A 16622-nucleotide genomic window follows, 5' to 3' on the forward strand; every position below is an offset into this window, starting at 1 on the left:
TAATATATTCATGGGATCAATTACTAGTGTATTCATAGTATATTTAGCAATAAAAAACGACTGAACTACTGTAGACCAAATACCACGATTGAATCTTAAACATTTTATGCTAAGTAAGCGAACAAAGAGAGTCACAAAAAAGTACTTTTGGATTTTTATAAAATCCAAATAAAGGAAAAAGAAATCTATAGTGAACGATGTCAGACAGTAGGTGCTGATGGTGGTAGACATATTCTGTATCTTGGTTTGGGTGGTAGTTACAAGAGTGTGTACAACTGTCGGAACATATCAAACTGAATACTTAAGATATGTAACTTTTATTGTGTGCTAATTATTCTTTAATCGGAAATAAAATCTTGGCTTTTCTACTCACTGGCTGTCTCCCGGTTTTTGAGTTACTTTGCCTCCTAAGCTTGAGTTGTCTCATTTATAAAATGAAGAACACAGAGCTTTTCCAGTTCTTATAGGTTGTGATTTTATAAATCTTCTTAATTATTTAAAAGAAATAATAGGGGAACATTGAACTGATCTTGGGATGCGGAGAGCTTTCTAAGCATAAAGCCATTGGGATCCATCACAGAGGAAACTGTTACGTTTAACTACATAAGACAAACAAGAAACCCAAAACTGTCTGTATTTTTTAAAATCCCTCTATAATAAAAATTAAAAGTGAAAAAAAAATGGCAAAAATATTTGCAATAAAATTGACAAAGAACAACAGCCTTAATTATATCAAGTCAATAAAAGATACTAATACCCCAATTGGAAAATGACCAGAGAAAATAAACAAGCAACTCATAGAAGAAATCCAAATGGTCAACAAACCTAAGAATTGGTCAATAGACCCATTAATCAAAGAAATATCAATCAAAATAATGAGATATCATTTCCTCCTATTAATATGAAAAACATTTTAAAATATTGACTTGTTTCTGCAATGCTTTTGCACTAACCCATACTTGCTGTTAGGGCTATAAATTGGTGCAACATTCCTGGAAACAATTTAGCAGTAAGAATTTTCATAAAAATATTTATGTCATTTGTCAGAAGGATCCCACTTTCAAGTATTTCCTAAAAAAATAATCAAAATGTGATTAAAGACTTATGTCTAAGGATCTTCATCACAGTGCTATGTCCAATCATTAAAAATTATAAACAACCTGAATGTCTAAAAATATTATTCTGCAATAAATATGGTATTTTGAAAGAGTATTTAATGGTAATAAAATACTTATCGTAGGATGTCAAGAGAACAAAGCAGAGTAATAAAACACTTACACCATGTGATTCAATTTTATTTTAAAATAGTTTGTATTTTTTATATCCACTGAGAAAAACCTAGAAATGAAGACACAAAAATGTTAGCGGTGGTGATCTTGGGGAGAGGAAGAGAGACCTTGGGTGACAGTCGTTTTCCTCTTAAATTTCTCAATATCCAGACACACCTCACTTTACTGCTCTTCATAAATATTATGTTTTTTTACAAAATGAAGTTCTGTGGCAACCCTGCCTTGGGAAAGTCTACCAGCATATTTACCCAACAGCATTTGCTTACTTTGTGCCTCTGTGTCACGTTTTAGTAATTCTCACAGTATTTAAAAATTTTTCATTATTATTATATTTGTTTTGGTGACCTGTGACCAGCGATCTTTAATGTTACTATTGAATTACTTTGGGGTGCCACAAACCACACCCATATAAGATGGCAAACTTCATTGATAAATGTTGTATGTGTTCTGACTGCTCCACCAGTGAGCTCTTCCCCCATCTCTCGGGCATCCCTGTTTCCTGAGGTACAACAGCATTGCAGTTAGGCCAGTTAATAACACTACACTGGCCTCGAAGTGTTCAAGTGAAAGGAAGAGCCGCACATCACTTGTGTCATATCAAACAGTAGAAATGTTTAACTTAGGGAGGAATGCATGATGAAAACCAAGATTGGCTGAAAGCGTGCCTCTTGCACCAAACAGTAGGCCAAGTTGTGACTGCCAAGGAAAAGTCCTTGAAGGAAATTCAAAGTACTACTCCAGTGAACACACGAACGATAAGAAAGGGAGACAGCCTTATTGCTGATATGGAGAAGGTTGCAGAGGTCTGGATAGAAGATCAAACCAGCCACAGCCTTCCCTTAAGCCAAAGCCTCATGCAGAGCGAGGCCCCAATTCTCTTCAATTCTGTGAACGCTGAGAGGGATGAGGAAGCTGCAGAAGAAAAGTGGGAAGCTAGCAGAGGGTGGTTCTTGAGGTTAAATGAAAGGAAGATCTAACATAGGGTGGCCATTCTTCAGGTCAAATTAAGCACAAAATGTTTTTAAATGAAAGGATTTGTAAGCTATTAATTGGTCATAAACTTATAGCTTAGAGGCCTATCAGTTTTTCTAGTTGCTTTGAAAGAGAAATCTTACAATCTCACTTGTTGAACGTAATAAACATCTATTTCTCATTCACGCAGAGTCCTATTTGTGGGGACTGGGCTCCTGCTCCATGCGAGCTTTCAGGAACGTGGGCTGATGGGAGCTCTGTACACGTGGTTCCCAGGGCTGCCCTGGGTGACAACACCCTGCCAGGATATAGCAGAAGAGAGTATGGAAGAAGCATGTTCATTTCTTGTCCATTTTAGTCTGAAAGACATCCAGTTAGTTCCACTCATCATCCCATTGGCGAGAGCTAATCACAAAGGGGTCTGGGAGATGTAGTCCTGGCCACAGAGCTGCTTCTCCAGCAGAGACTAGAGTGCAGATCTTTGGCATATTTAACATCTCTGCCAAGGAGGCCCTCTGGTCCTTCCTTTATTTAAAGATGCAAACTAAGCCAGGAAAGGTGTCACCTACTCAAGGTCACAAGCTTCACTCAGAACAGTGTAAGATCTTGACTGAGGTCTCTAACTCACGCCAAGTGTTGCCATTGTTATTGTCTGTTTGTCATTATTTTTCAGAGGTAACTCATGGGATAAACTCTTTTCTGTTCACTTCCACTGGAGAGCTCTGCCTGGGGTGACTCTTTGCTCTGGATTTTCTGTACAATTGTCCAAGCTTTGCTGACTTAACCAGCTGAATCGGGGTTAGCAATGGACCTGTCCTGGGATCCGTCCCGACTGTCACTTTGACTGAGAGCCCTCTACACTTTCCTCTCTGACTGTGTGCAGTTCTATTTTCATGCTGTTTCAGAAAGGCAGCCTCCTTCCAGGTTCAGCCGCAAGCAGAATGCTGCAGGAGAGCTTCTGCTTCCCGTTGCGGGGGCGTCCACCTGCTCCTCCCCCGACCTCCACCCATTCTTTCTGCTTTCCTTGCTTTCAGGGCTCTGCTGAGGACTGTCACGATCCCACTGACGAGGATCACGGAAGCTTTTTGTGGCTCACCCGTCTTGATGTCGTCTCTCCCCACAGGTTTTTCTGAGGGAAACTTGACGATGTGACAACTCCCCCTCCTGGGAGAGCTGGCCAGCGTGTCAGGTTTCTTTGTCTTTGGCTGGAACGATCTCAGTGCTGGACAGCAATGCTGGCCCACTCCTCTGATGAGCAGCTCTGATTACCTCTCAGTCATAACATATGGGAAAACAACTTAAAGGGTACCTAATAAACACAACTTTGGGATACCTTACACATTTATAAAAAGATGCCCACAGGTGTAAACATTAACAACTGGGTCTTGGGGGTGAACACGGGTGTGAACCCCTAACCATCTCAACACTGAGCACTCTGTAGCCACCGTGTTGGGCGGGTTTGACACAGCTGGCAGACCAACGACTAAGACTACAGCCTCTCCATGCCTTCTAAGGTTGGCCGGTCAAGGTCTGGGGCAGCATTGTGTCAGCAGGCTTCAACCAGAGAAGCAGCACCACTAGGACTGTGTCCATATTTTCTCCAGAAACATCTTTGCCACAAGCAGCTTTGTTGCACAACTAATTGGCTGTAATGTAATTTTGCCGTAAAAGACAAGACAACTGATTGAGAGTTGGGTTTCATTTCTCCATGGGTACAATACTCCCTTCTTCTATTACATACATCTCAGGCCCCGTAATGATCTCTACAGTGATGTAGTTATGGTGATCTTAAAAGAGTAGATGGGGCTTCCCTGGTGGCACAGTGGTTGAGAGTCCGCCTGCCGATGCAGGGGACATGGGTTCGTGCCCCGGTCCGGGAAGATCCCACATGCCGCGGAGCGGCTGGGCCCGCGAGCCGTGGCCGCTGGGCCTGCGTGTCCGGAGCCTGTGCTCCGCAACGGGAGAGGCCACAGCAGTGAGAGGCCCGCGTACTGCAAAAAAAAAAAAAAAGAAAGAAAAAGAGTGGATGAAAACAACCACGTTTATTGACTTGATAAAACACACGATGATAAGAAAACTTAGTGGAAGTGTAAAATAAGAGTGTGCAGAGCTGGGTTGCACACCATACTAGAAAATGATGGCATATTAGTTTGCAAATCCTTCCATGAGCACAGTCATCCCTCCTGCCTCTCGGGGCCACAAGTCTTCATAAGAGGCGGCAATTCACAAGTCTTTGAAAGCATTAATGATAGATTCATTGGCTGATTTAGATATACCAGCTTGTATTAAAAGTTGGAGGCAGGAGAAGAATCAAGCCCCTCCCTCTCCCCCCAAAGGTATGGTTATGTGACTTCTGATGAACGTAAGTTTCTTAAAAATGGTGACTTTTTTTGCTATTTGGTAGTAGAGAACATGATGTAGATGGAATTTGGGTATCTGGCACAGAATCCGGCTTAGATGATTTGGTGAAATATAAGGGACTGGGCAGGTGATGGAATATTCCAGTGTAGCCCAGATACGTTCTAGCAGTTACATACATTGATGAGAAATAGCAGCATCCCTAGTCTTACTTCCGGGGAAATCTGGAAAGACTTACAGCAGATTATATGTACATAGTAGAGAACTTATGTCCGACATTAGATCCTGAATCCTTATTGATCGACTTTGAGAAGGGAAGTTATCATCACTTTCCTTAAGATATACCTGAATACGGGACTTCCCTCGTGGTCCAGGGCCTAAGACTCCACGGTCCCAGTGGAGGGGGCCTGGGTTCATCCCTGGTCAGGGTACTAGATCCCACATGCCGCAACGAAGAGTTCGCATGTTCTAACTAAAGTTCGTGCATACCGCAAGTAAAAAAAAAAAGTTCCCGCATGCCGCAGTGAAAATCGCATGTGCCACAACTAACACCTAGCACAGCCTAAAAAAAAAAAAAGATATACCTAAATACAATGATAACGAGCTGTTTTGCCACCCGGCATGAGGGATTTTAGTTCCTCGACCAGGGATCTAACCCATGTCCCCTGCAGTGGAAGCTTGGAGTCCCAACCACTGGACCATCAGGGAATTCCCCAGCTGTTTGTTTTATATGGCAAAAACCATTTCTACAAAATCACTGACACTGGACAAAAGTTGCTCTGTCAAACAGATGCTGAACTTAACATGAAAATTAAATGCTTTGCAGTCTTAGCATTTCTTCCAGTCAGTGACATTACTGATGGCTTTATCCAGCTGACAGGTGACAAAGAGTTGCTTTCTTATTTTGAAGCACACGACATTGGAAGAGAAAGAGGATGAGGGTCTCCCAGGCACACAGTTGAACGCACATTTCCCATAGAACTTTGGAACGTCTATCAGCAGCCATGTGACAATATGCCAAGAACACACAATAGTGTAGAAGCTTCCGCGATGAGACACAGAATGCAGTTACAAATATACATCCTAGGATTTGGAAACTGGTACCTGTCTTAATAAAGAGGGATATTTTAGTGCAACAGGAAAAATGGAATGCCATACTAGGAGGGAATTAACAAGCAAAAAAAAAAAGTGTAGTACTATGAATGAAGGAAAGATTTGGAAGACAAATGCTGAGATACAATCCACAAGTTAAAATCAGTTATTTGTGCAGTATTGCCATGAACCCAGAAACATCTTACACGTATTCAATTTCTTTTTTGTACTTTCATTTTTCACCATAAAATCTTTAAAAGTTTTTGTCATTAACTTGATTCACTATGTCCTTTTTAATGTCCATCTTTCTTATTTTTATTATTTTATCTTCTATGGCAAAATTGTCTTCCGGCCAATTAATTGTGCTGAGAAACTGCTTATGGCAAAGATTCTTACGGTGAAATACCTAGAACCCACCAGGATTTATAATGAGGGGTTTATTGTGGGGATGTGACCTCCCACAATTGTGGGAGTTGGTGAAAAGCTGTCAACAAAAAATTAATCAATCTAAGAAAGAAATGGAAAATTTTATTCGAACCAAATTTGAGGGTTGTAACCCAGGAAGAGCATCTCAGAAATCTGAGAACTGTTCCACCCGTTTGAAGTCAAGACACAGTTTATATAAGTTTTTTGAGACAGAGGGCTGTACATCAAATGACGTATTATTGACAGTTCACATAATCCATATATCTAAGTGTCATCCTGGTGGGTCATGTGACCCCTTACAAGATCAAGAAGGAATGTTATCTTTTATGGAGTTGTCTTGTTGATGCAGGGGGGGGGTGCTGCTTTTTATGGTTCAGCAGGTATTCCTGCCAATGGGGGAGGTTTGGTGATGCTTAATGCAGATATACAATGCACAGTGGGGGGAGAGAGGAGGCCAGAGGGCAGAGAAGAATTTTTGTCTAAATTTCTCTTGTCTTGCCTTAAAAATATGGCTTTTATTTCACAGAGGTTAAGAGGTTGTCGCTTCTTTGCCTGGTGCTGGAATCTGAACTCAGCAGGCAGGCAGTTGGGAAGAAAAGGTGCACATAATACAGAAGAAGCAAGGAGAAACTGAAATTGACACAGATGATCCGGAAGTTATGAGAATGGACTAGAATCTGCATTGACCTCTTGTCACCTCTAAACCTCCAACCTTGATGATGGGTGTCGATGGGCAGGAGAAGCTGGCGGGAGCTGCCACAGAGCTAAACACATCTGGCCCAGGAATTGAGCTGAAGAGAGACCTGGCCGGAGATGCAGCTGCTGCGCCATCACCCAGGCGAGCCAGATGAGAGACAGTGTGTGTCTGCGGCAGCAGGGCCAGCAACCCTGCACCAACTTTCCGAGCATGAAAGGAATAAGGCTCCAGCTTCACTTCTGCTTTCCAGATCTCATGCAAAATGTGTTTTGCGGCCAGTGCTAACCCAGAACTTCTGGGAAACAAAGTTTCATTTAGCTAAGTTGACTTGAAACAAATTTACCACAATATACCCTTAGAAACTTCTTATCCACATGTATCACTATTAACTATTTCCTGACGAAGACAATAGCGAAACCATGCTTTCACCTAATATGATACAACTATCCTCTACACAACTGAAAACATTCTAACCCTCTCCTGAAAAGAAGAAACAAAATCCCTTTATCCATCTGTGGGTGAGGTTTATTCCACTTCTGGCTGAGTTACACTCCCTTACTAACACATTTTTGACCAGAGACATATTATGGCCACAGGTATTAGTTTCTGCAAAAATCCCCTGGTCAATAATGTGTTAATATCTCTGACTTAAATACTGGGGTATAAGGTAAACTATTGTTAACACAGCTTAGATGGTAGAGAATTGGAAGAGAGTAAGAAAGAAAAGAATTGGTTAATATATACTCAAATATATTCTTATCAAAATAAGAAAAATTATTCATAACTATTCCAATTCTCATTCTGCAATTGTGTCCATGGTTGCAGCTATGGCTCATACATATCTTCTTATATTTCTCAGAACATATTTATTCCTTTTGCTCTTAGCAAGCACCTTGGCTGGTCGTGGCTTCCTACCTAGTGGGGTGAGTACTGTCTGTAGTTTTCCATCCATTTATTCTCTTATAATGATAATCCCATTACATTAATTTAATCACAGGGCGTGGGTGTACTTAAGGCAGCCTATAATTGGTTAAATTGTGTATTCCAAAAAAAATATGTTGAATTCCTAACCCCCAGTCCCTGTGAATGTGACTTTCTGTAGAAATAAAATCTTTCCAGACGTCATCAAGTTGAGATGAGGTCATTAGGATGGGCCCTAACCCACCATGACTGCTGTCCTTATAAGAAGAGGGAATCTTGGACTCAGACACACACACAGAGGAGAACACCTTGTGAAGATGCTGATGCAGAGGGAAGGTGACAAGGTGATGATGGAGGTAGAGGTCGGAGTGATGCTCCACAAGTCAAAGAACACCTGGGCCTGCCAGAGCTGGAAGAGGCAAGGAAGGATCATGTCTTAGAGGCTTCAGTGGCTGTTTTAAGGGCCACTCAGTTTGTGGCCCTCTATCATGGCAGCCCTAGAAACTAATATAGGTACATAGAAAAAAGCATTTACCAATTCAATAGCTACATACAAATTCTATAGGGTACATTGATTTCCTCTGTCAATTAAAAAGCACCAGGAACAGTGGCTATAATTGGAGTGACCATCTAATCAAGTTTATGATGATAATCCACTGTCATTTTCCAAGATCCATCTTTCTTCTGTACAGGTTAAATAGATGAGTTGAAAGGGAGTGCAGTAGGAATCACCACCCTTAAATCTTTCAATCGCTTGGTTGTGGTATTAATCTCTTTGGTTTCTTTAAAGATTGGTATTGCCTTTTGGTTAGTAGATAGAGGCAATCGTGGTGACTTCCGTTCAGCTTTCCCTACCGTGATAGCCCTCACTCTATGGGATTTTGCCAGTTTCTGAGTGTATATATTCCACTTATACGTTCCCAGACTGGGGAAATAGCTGTAGAGTGGGTTTGGGGTGTGAGGACCACTCATGAGATGGGCTTGAGCCAAAAGTCCTTTGATTTTCTGATCACCATAAGCCTCTACACTGACTAGTCTACTGCTGTGGAGTTTGGGGTGTCTAGGAATTACTGTGAGTTCAGAATCACAGTCCAGTTATCTCTCCAAATTCTGATTATTTCCCTTCCACGAAGCTCAGTCTTCCTGGCAAATGTGCAGGTGCCTTTGGAGGGGATGAGGATGAAGATTCCCAGGGCAAAATTTGGGCTGTGTAGCAGGTGCTTCCTCAAGAAGACCTGGCCTCCCCTTCCTTCAAGGGTCTCTGGAACAGTGAACTGGCTTTAATAGGGAGCGAATTTAGTGTCCATGACTCTACTGTGCTTCTCAGACCTAGAGCTTCTCAGCTTGTATGGATCAAGACATGAGTGGGATCCCCATCCTGTCAGTCCTACAGACACCCAAGTCCTCTGCTGTCCATTACGGTCACCGTGCTGGTAACATCTCCTTACCATGTGCCTTGGAAATCTTGGCATTTCAGCCACCTGTAGTGTGAGCCACCTTTTGGTCCAGATTTCTGTCCACCAACCAGGAAAAGTGTTAGAGAACTCTCAGCCCGTACAGCGAACACACTGAATCTGAAATCTCTGCTTAGTGGCCCATATCAATCAGTTTGGCTTGATCCAACTTAATTTTCCTTCCAATCTATTCCCACACCATTTGGAACCATTCCACATATGTTTCCCAGGTTTTTATCAACATAAATTGGCAAAATCATGCAATTCTTTCATTGTACATCATACTTCCTCACGAATCTCTCTTTGTACTTTATCCTCTGGAGCCTGGGGACTTGACTCTGGCCGTAAATCTGGAAGTGCTGAGAGAGGGTGAGGTAGAGCTGAGGAGGTATAATCCCTTACCAGACAGGTGAAGTCACTGTCATTTCTTTGGCCAAGGGGAGACGACCCTCCTCATTCTTGGGTGAAAGTTCTGAAAAGGAGGTGTGGCCGAATTGAGGGGTTAGAATCTACCCAAGTTTCAGAGTCTCACTCCTTCAAGATCTAACTAACTAACTAACTATAACTAACATGAGAAAGTCTGTGAGGGAGACAATTCCATCTGTGTTACAATTTAACTACCCGTAGAGCTAGACTTTGGGTTTAGATTTTGTTTTTAGAAATCTCATTTCGGTGGCTATAGAAGATAGGTTATTTAGGACCATAATGGAAGCTTTCGAGTCCCTTGTATGAACCTTGAGCTGGAAATTTAAAGCCCTGATCTCATCATCCCCCACCCCCCATTTCTCCACTGCACTTAGAAACAATTAACCAGTTGCACTATATTTCTTACTTTCACTAAAAATTTTAGTGGCAGCGAAAACTTGGTTACTCAAAGACTTGCCCTCTCTAGACACTGGATTACAAGTGTCTGTAAGTGATAATTTAGAGAACGATTTTGCCACTGAGTGCCACAGACTGCTTTTGCCCATTTTACCACTGGAGACAGGACCACTAATGCCTTTAAATGTAGACCAGAAAGCCGATTCTCGAAAGCCTAATTCAGAGAACTGATTCTTGAGATCTGTTCCTCTGGTACCTTCTAGTACCCAATGTTTTTTTTCTTTGAACTTTTGAATTTTATTTTATTTATTTTCTTATATAGCAGGTTCTTATTAGTCATCCATTTTATATACATCAGTGTATACATGTCAATCCCAATCTCCCAATTCATCATACCACCACTACCACCCCCCGCTATTTTTCCCCCTTGGTGTCCATATGTTTGTTCTCTACATCTGTGTCTCAATTTATGCCCTGCAAACCGGTTCATCTGTACCATTTTTCTAGGTTCCACATATATGCGTTAATATACAATATTTGTTTTTCTCTTTCTGACTTACTTCACTCTGTATGACAGCCTCTAGATGACCCAAATTCATTCCTTTTTATGGCCAAGTAATATTCCATTGTATATATATACCACATCTTCTTTATCCATTAGTCTGTTGATGGGCATTTAGTTGCTTCCATGACCCAGCTATTGTAAATAGTGCTGCAATGAACATTGGGGTGCATGTGTCTTTTTGAATTATGGTTTTCTCAGGGTATATGCCCAGGAGTGGGATTGCTGGGTCAGATGGTAATTCTATTTTTATTTTTTTAAGGAACCTCATACTGTTCTCCATAGTGGCTGTACCAATTTACATTCCCACCAACAGTGCAAGAGGGTTCCCTTTTCTCCACACCCTCCACCCTCTCCAGCATTTGTTGCTTGTAGATTTTCTGATGATGCCCATTCTAACTGGTGTGAGGTGATACCTAGGTGTATCACATTGATTGATTTGCATATATTGAAGAATCCTTGCATCCCTGGGGTAAATCCCACTTATTCATGGTGTGTGATCCTTTTAATGTGTTGCTGGATTCTGTTTGCTAGTATTTTGTTCAGGATTTTTGTATCTGTGTTCATCAGTTGTATTGGTCTGTAATTTTCTTTTTTTGTAGTATCTTTGTCTGTTTTTGGTATCAGGGTGATGGTGGCCTCATAGAATGAATTTGGGAATGTTCCTTCCTCTGCAATTTTTGGGAAGAGTTTGAGAAGTATGGGTGTTAGCTCTTCTCTAAATGTTTGATAGAATTCACCTGTGAAGCCATCTGGTCCCAGGTTTTTGTTTGTTGGAAGATTTTTAATCACAGTTTCAATTTCATTACTTGTGATTGGTCTTTTCATATTTTCTATTTCTTCCTGGTTCAGTCTTGGAAGGTTATACCTTTCTAAGAATTTGTCTATTTCTTCCAGGTTGTCCATTTTATTGGCAGAGTTGCTTGTAGTAGTCTTTTAGGATGCTTTGTATTTCTGTGGTGTCTGTTGTAACTTCTCCTTTTTCATTTCTAATTTTATTGATTTGAGTCCTCTCCCTCTTTTTCTTGATGAGTCTGACTATCAATTTTGTTTATCTTCTCAAAGAACCACCTTTTAGTTTCATTGATATTTGCTATTGTTTCCTTTGTTTCTATTTCATTTATTTCTGCTCTGTTCTTTATGATTTCTTTCCTTCTGTTAACTTTGCGTTTTGTTTGTTCTCCTTTCTCTAGTTTCTTTAGGTGTAAGGTTAGATTGTTTATTTGAGATTTTTCTTGTTTCTTGAGGTAGGCTTGTATAACTATAAACTTCCCTCTTAGAATTGCTTTTGCTGCATCCCATAGGTTTTGGATCGTCGTGTTTTTATTGTCATTTGTCTCTAGGTATTTTTTGATTTCCTCTTTGATTTCTTCAGTGACCTCTTGGTTATTTAGTAATGTATTGTTTAGCCTCCATGTGTTTGTGTTTTTTCCTTTTCTTCCCTGTAATTGATTTCTAACCTCATAGTGTTGTGGTCAGCAAAGATGCTTGATATGATTTCAATTTTCTTAAATTTACTGAGGTTTGATTTGTGACCCAAGATGTGATCTATCCTGGAGAAAGTTCCGTGTGCACTTGAGAAGAAAGTGTAATCTGATTTTTTTGGATGGAATGTCCTATAAATATCAAATAAATCTACCTGATCTGTTGTGTCATTTAAAGCTTGTGTTTCCTTATTAATTTTCTGTTTGGATGATCTGTCCGTTGGTGTAAGTGAGTTGTTAAAGTCCCTCACTCTTATTGTATTACTGTCGATTTCCCTTTTATAGCTGTTAGCAGTTGCCTTATGTATTGAGGTGCTCCTATGTTGGGTGCATATATATTTATAATTGTTATATCTTCTTCTTGGATTGATACCTTGATTATTATGTAGTGTCCTTCCTTGTGTCTTGTAACATTCTTTATTTTAAAGTCTATTTTATCTGATATGAGTATTGCTACTCCAGCTTTCTTTTGATTTCCATTTGCATGGAATATCTTCTTCCATCCTCTCACTTTCAGTCTGTATGTGTCCCTAGATCTGAAGTGGGTCTCTTGTAGACAGCATATATATGGGTCTTGTTTTTATATCCACTCAGCAAGCTGTGTCTTTTGGTTGGAGCATTTAATCCATTCATGTTTAAGGTAATTATCGATATGTGTGTTCCTATTACCATATTCTTAATTGTTTTGGGGTTTTTTTTGTAGGTCCTTTTCTTCTCTTGTGTTTCCCACTTAGAGAAGTTCCTTTAGCATTTGTTGTAGAGCTGGTTTGGTGGTGCTGAATTCTCTTGGCTTTACTGGGTTCCCTCCCTGTTGGTTTTTTGGCCTGAGGCAACCCAACACTGGAACCTACCTGGGCTCTTTGATGGGGCTGATGGGAGACTCTGGGAGGGCTCATGCCAAGGAACACTTCCCAGAACTTCTGCTGCCAGTGTCCTTGTCCTCACGGTGAGACACAGCCACCCCCCTGCCTCTGCAGGAGATCCTCCAACACCAGCAGGTAGGTCTGGTTCAGTCTCCTATGGGGTCACTGCTCCTTCCCCTGGGTCCCGACATGCACACCACTTTGTGAGTGTCCTCCAAGAGTGGAGTGTCTGTTTCCCCCAGTCCTGTCAAAGTCCTGCAATCAAATCCCGCTAGCCTTCAAATTCTGACTCTCTAGGAATTCCTCCTCCTGTTGCTGGACACCCAGGTTTGGAAGTCTGACGTGCGGCTCAGAACCTTCACTCCAGTGGGTGGACTTCTGTGGTGTAAGTGTTCTCCCGTCTGTGAGTCACCCACCCAGCAGTTATGGGATTTGATTTCATTGTGATTGCGCCCCACCTCCTCCCCTCTCATTGTGGCTTCTCCTTTGTCTTTGGATGTGGGGTATCTTTTCTGGTGAGTTCCAGTGTCTTCCTGTCAATGATTGTTCAGCTGTTAGTTGTGATTCCGGTATTCTTGCAAGATGGAGTGAGAGCACGTCCTTCTACTCTGCCGTCTTGAACCAAGCTCCCAGTATCAAATTTTGTATGAGACAAGGTTCAGTTAGAGAAGCCACAAGGAGCTCTACACAATAGGGGTTTATCATGAGAATTAGCCTTAGGCCATTGTGGGTGTTCTATGAGAGGTTCTGGCTTTTGAAACTGGTGCTGGGTCATGACCAGCTGGGCGGCCAGTCTGTAAAGATGCTCATGAAGCGGAAGAAGCAAGAACCTATACAGATGACGTAGAACCCCTGAGGATGAACTAGAACCCACACTGGTCTCTCACCATCCGCACCTGGAACTTCGGTGATGGGTATTCTGCAGGAGCAACCGACATCCTATGTCGCGGTGCTAAAACCCACCTGGGCCATGAACTGAAGGTGCTCAAGAGGGGATCTGGCAGCATCTGGAGTTGGCCTGGGCTTGGCTGCTTCCCCATGGCAATGGGGTAGGCCGCAGGCAGTGACGGTGTGCGCAAACAGACGCAGGCAGCACCTGGCATGCTGCCCTGACCTCCTGACTGTCAAAGGAATCTGGCTTCTGCTTTACTTCTGGTTTCCCGAAGCTGACACCACAAAAATCCGTACAGTCCCAAAGCTTGGGAAAGAACTCTTCCCAAGGCTCCACTGTTCTTTTAAACGCTGACACCTTGAGAGACAAGGACATTTCCATCCGTGTCTCTGAGAAAGAAAACATGTTGCTTTGACCTGTGTGGATGCTGATGTCTCGGCATCAAGCAGTGAAACCCGGTGTGAGTGGGAGCTTGGGGTTCAGGGTTGAGAGTAGTCACGTGCCTGTCTCCCTGCTTTATGTGCCCCCCCCAGCCAAGGTCCTTGTCAAACTTTGTCTCAGAATCTGGACGCCCAACCAAAAGTCCATGATATTTATCTCAACTTTGCAAAGTGCTCTCACACACTTGTTTTCTCCTCCGGTTCTCATAGAAACTAAGCCAAGAGATGTTCAACTCGTCTAAGTCATCTCCAAAAGAGGCAAGGTGGCCTGAGAGTCTTGAGTGAGAGCACCAGGACCATTTTTACCTTCAGTGAATCTTCTTGTTCAGGGCTAAGAGCCGTTATGCTGTTATGAATGATCTCCTGGGCAACGTGGAGGGGAATTGGCAAAAACAGGAACAATTGTGTTCATTACTTACCACTGCAGCTGCTGGGAAACCAATCCTGCTTCGACACAAATCCATGAAGCCCTCAACCTGCGGTTGGGTCTCCTGAGCAGCTGTTTGAAACTACATACAGCAGTGAGGGGCTATCATAGTTTCAGAGGCACGTTTGGGGTGTAGAGGGCTGTGTGGGTTTCTGATACCCACTTTTCCAGTTGTGAGCTACTCTTCTATTCTTGACACTTGTCATAATGCCTGGATATGATTATTCTAATAATAGGTTTTGCCTGGTGAATGGGCCTATGCAGTTACAATGATATGCAAATATTTGTTGGAGACCTTAAAAAAATAGACTTACATCCAATGTTGACATTAATTCAGGAGATGGTAACATTCATAGGTCCTTTTGGACTCTGTACAACAAAACTATGTTCCTATTCAATCAGATGACCCAGAGGGATACTACGTTCTTGATCTCCTTATAATCAGTCCTCCTCAAGGAACATCGTGGCTCCCCTCCATGAAAGAGTCATTTTTGGTACTGGAAATGCTCACGCTCTCCTTGCACAACGGGCGTGTGGGAAGAGGAGAGGGGAAGTGACCAAGGCTTTTGGACTTCTTCCTCTTCTGCCATGACCTCTCTCAAGTCCATTCCTTTGCATTGCTAACATGCCAACAGCTAAATCAATGTCCCAGTCAAGCACAAAACTAAAATTGGCCTCCAAACTCCAGATCTTGGAGGAGGAGGGTAGTATTGACACAATTCATTCGTGTCCTCTTTTGAATTTAGAAATCTTTTTTCCCTGGTTAATATATTTTTGCAGCAGATGGACTCGGCTCTTTTCCATGGTCAACCCCTGCCCACTAGGTCAGCAGGATATCTTCAGTTGGACAATGTTTTTTATAACAAATCCAGTACGTACACTGGTTTCCTACAGGCAGGGGTCTCTTCCTCTTGACATTGCCTATTCTAATTTAGTGTGTAGCACATAGTAAGTGCCCCAAAATATTTGTAGTTGAGGGTGATGAAGGACTTTACCCCAATCTGGTAGGAGGCTTCCAACTGAGTCATGGAGTAATATGATACTTACTTATTGGAACCTGCTGCAGAATCAACTTCTGAAAAATAGGAAGGGTTAAGATATAAGTCTTCGGCCACATCTTTTCCCCTGGAAATAGTTTTCATCTTCTGTTGAAACCTATAAAATTCTGGAATGGGGGATGGGTGAAATATAAGAAATTAACAAGCAAGTATTTATTGAGTACGTATTATATCCCGGGTACCACACATGAGCTCATGGGAGTACTGAGAATAAGGCAGGATCTTTGTTCTCAAGGAACTCATGGTCCATTTGGGGAAGAAATTAACCTACAGAGCAATAGTAAGAGGTTCTATAGGAGTGAATGGTGTGATTAAAATGTAAAGCGAGGAAGGAGGTTAGGGTGCATGGGAAAGGTTTCTAGGGAAGCTGAATGATGAATCAGGCCCTTGAATAGTAGGTAGGATTTACACGAGAAACACAGAGCAGTAGAGAGAGTGAAGCACGGCTCCCTGAGCTGGCCGGTGCCAGCAGTAGCTCATCATTTCAAAGAGAGAGATGACACAGGTCTGTGATGGTTGTGTCTGAGGAGTCCCCTCTCATTTCTGGATTTCCCCCAAGCAACAGGCCCACTTCAGTCCAGGGCTCAGTGGGACCACAGCAGGTACATCTCATGACCCATCACTGTCCCTTCCAGAAGGTGGTCTTTCTGTCCTTAATGAGGGGTACCTCTGTGCTTAGGAGGTTTCTTTGCTCCATCCTGCTTGGCCAGTGTGTGTGACTAGCTTGTTGCTTTGATTCTCCAATACGAGAGGACCCAAACGCCCAGGCGACCTCTTCCCTGGGAGCTAGGCCCTGTTCTCAATAATTCCAGTTCCCGGCAGATGCCTGCCCTAAACCAGAGGGACCACCGGGCAGCACACCACG

The sequence above is a fragment of the Neophocaena asiaeorientalis genome, unplaced genomic scaffold (assembly GCF_003031525.2).
Source record: "Neophocaena asiaeorientalis asiaeorientalis breed wild unplaced genomic scaffold, Neophocaena_asiaeorientalis_V1.1 scaffold14, whole genome shotgun sequence".
Lineage (NCBI taxonomy): Eukaryota > Metazoa > Chordata > Mammalia > Artiodactyla > Phocoenidae > Neophocaena > Neophocaena asiaeorientalis.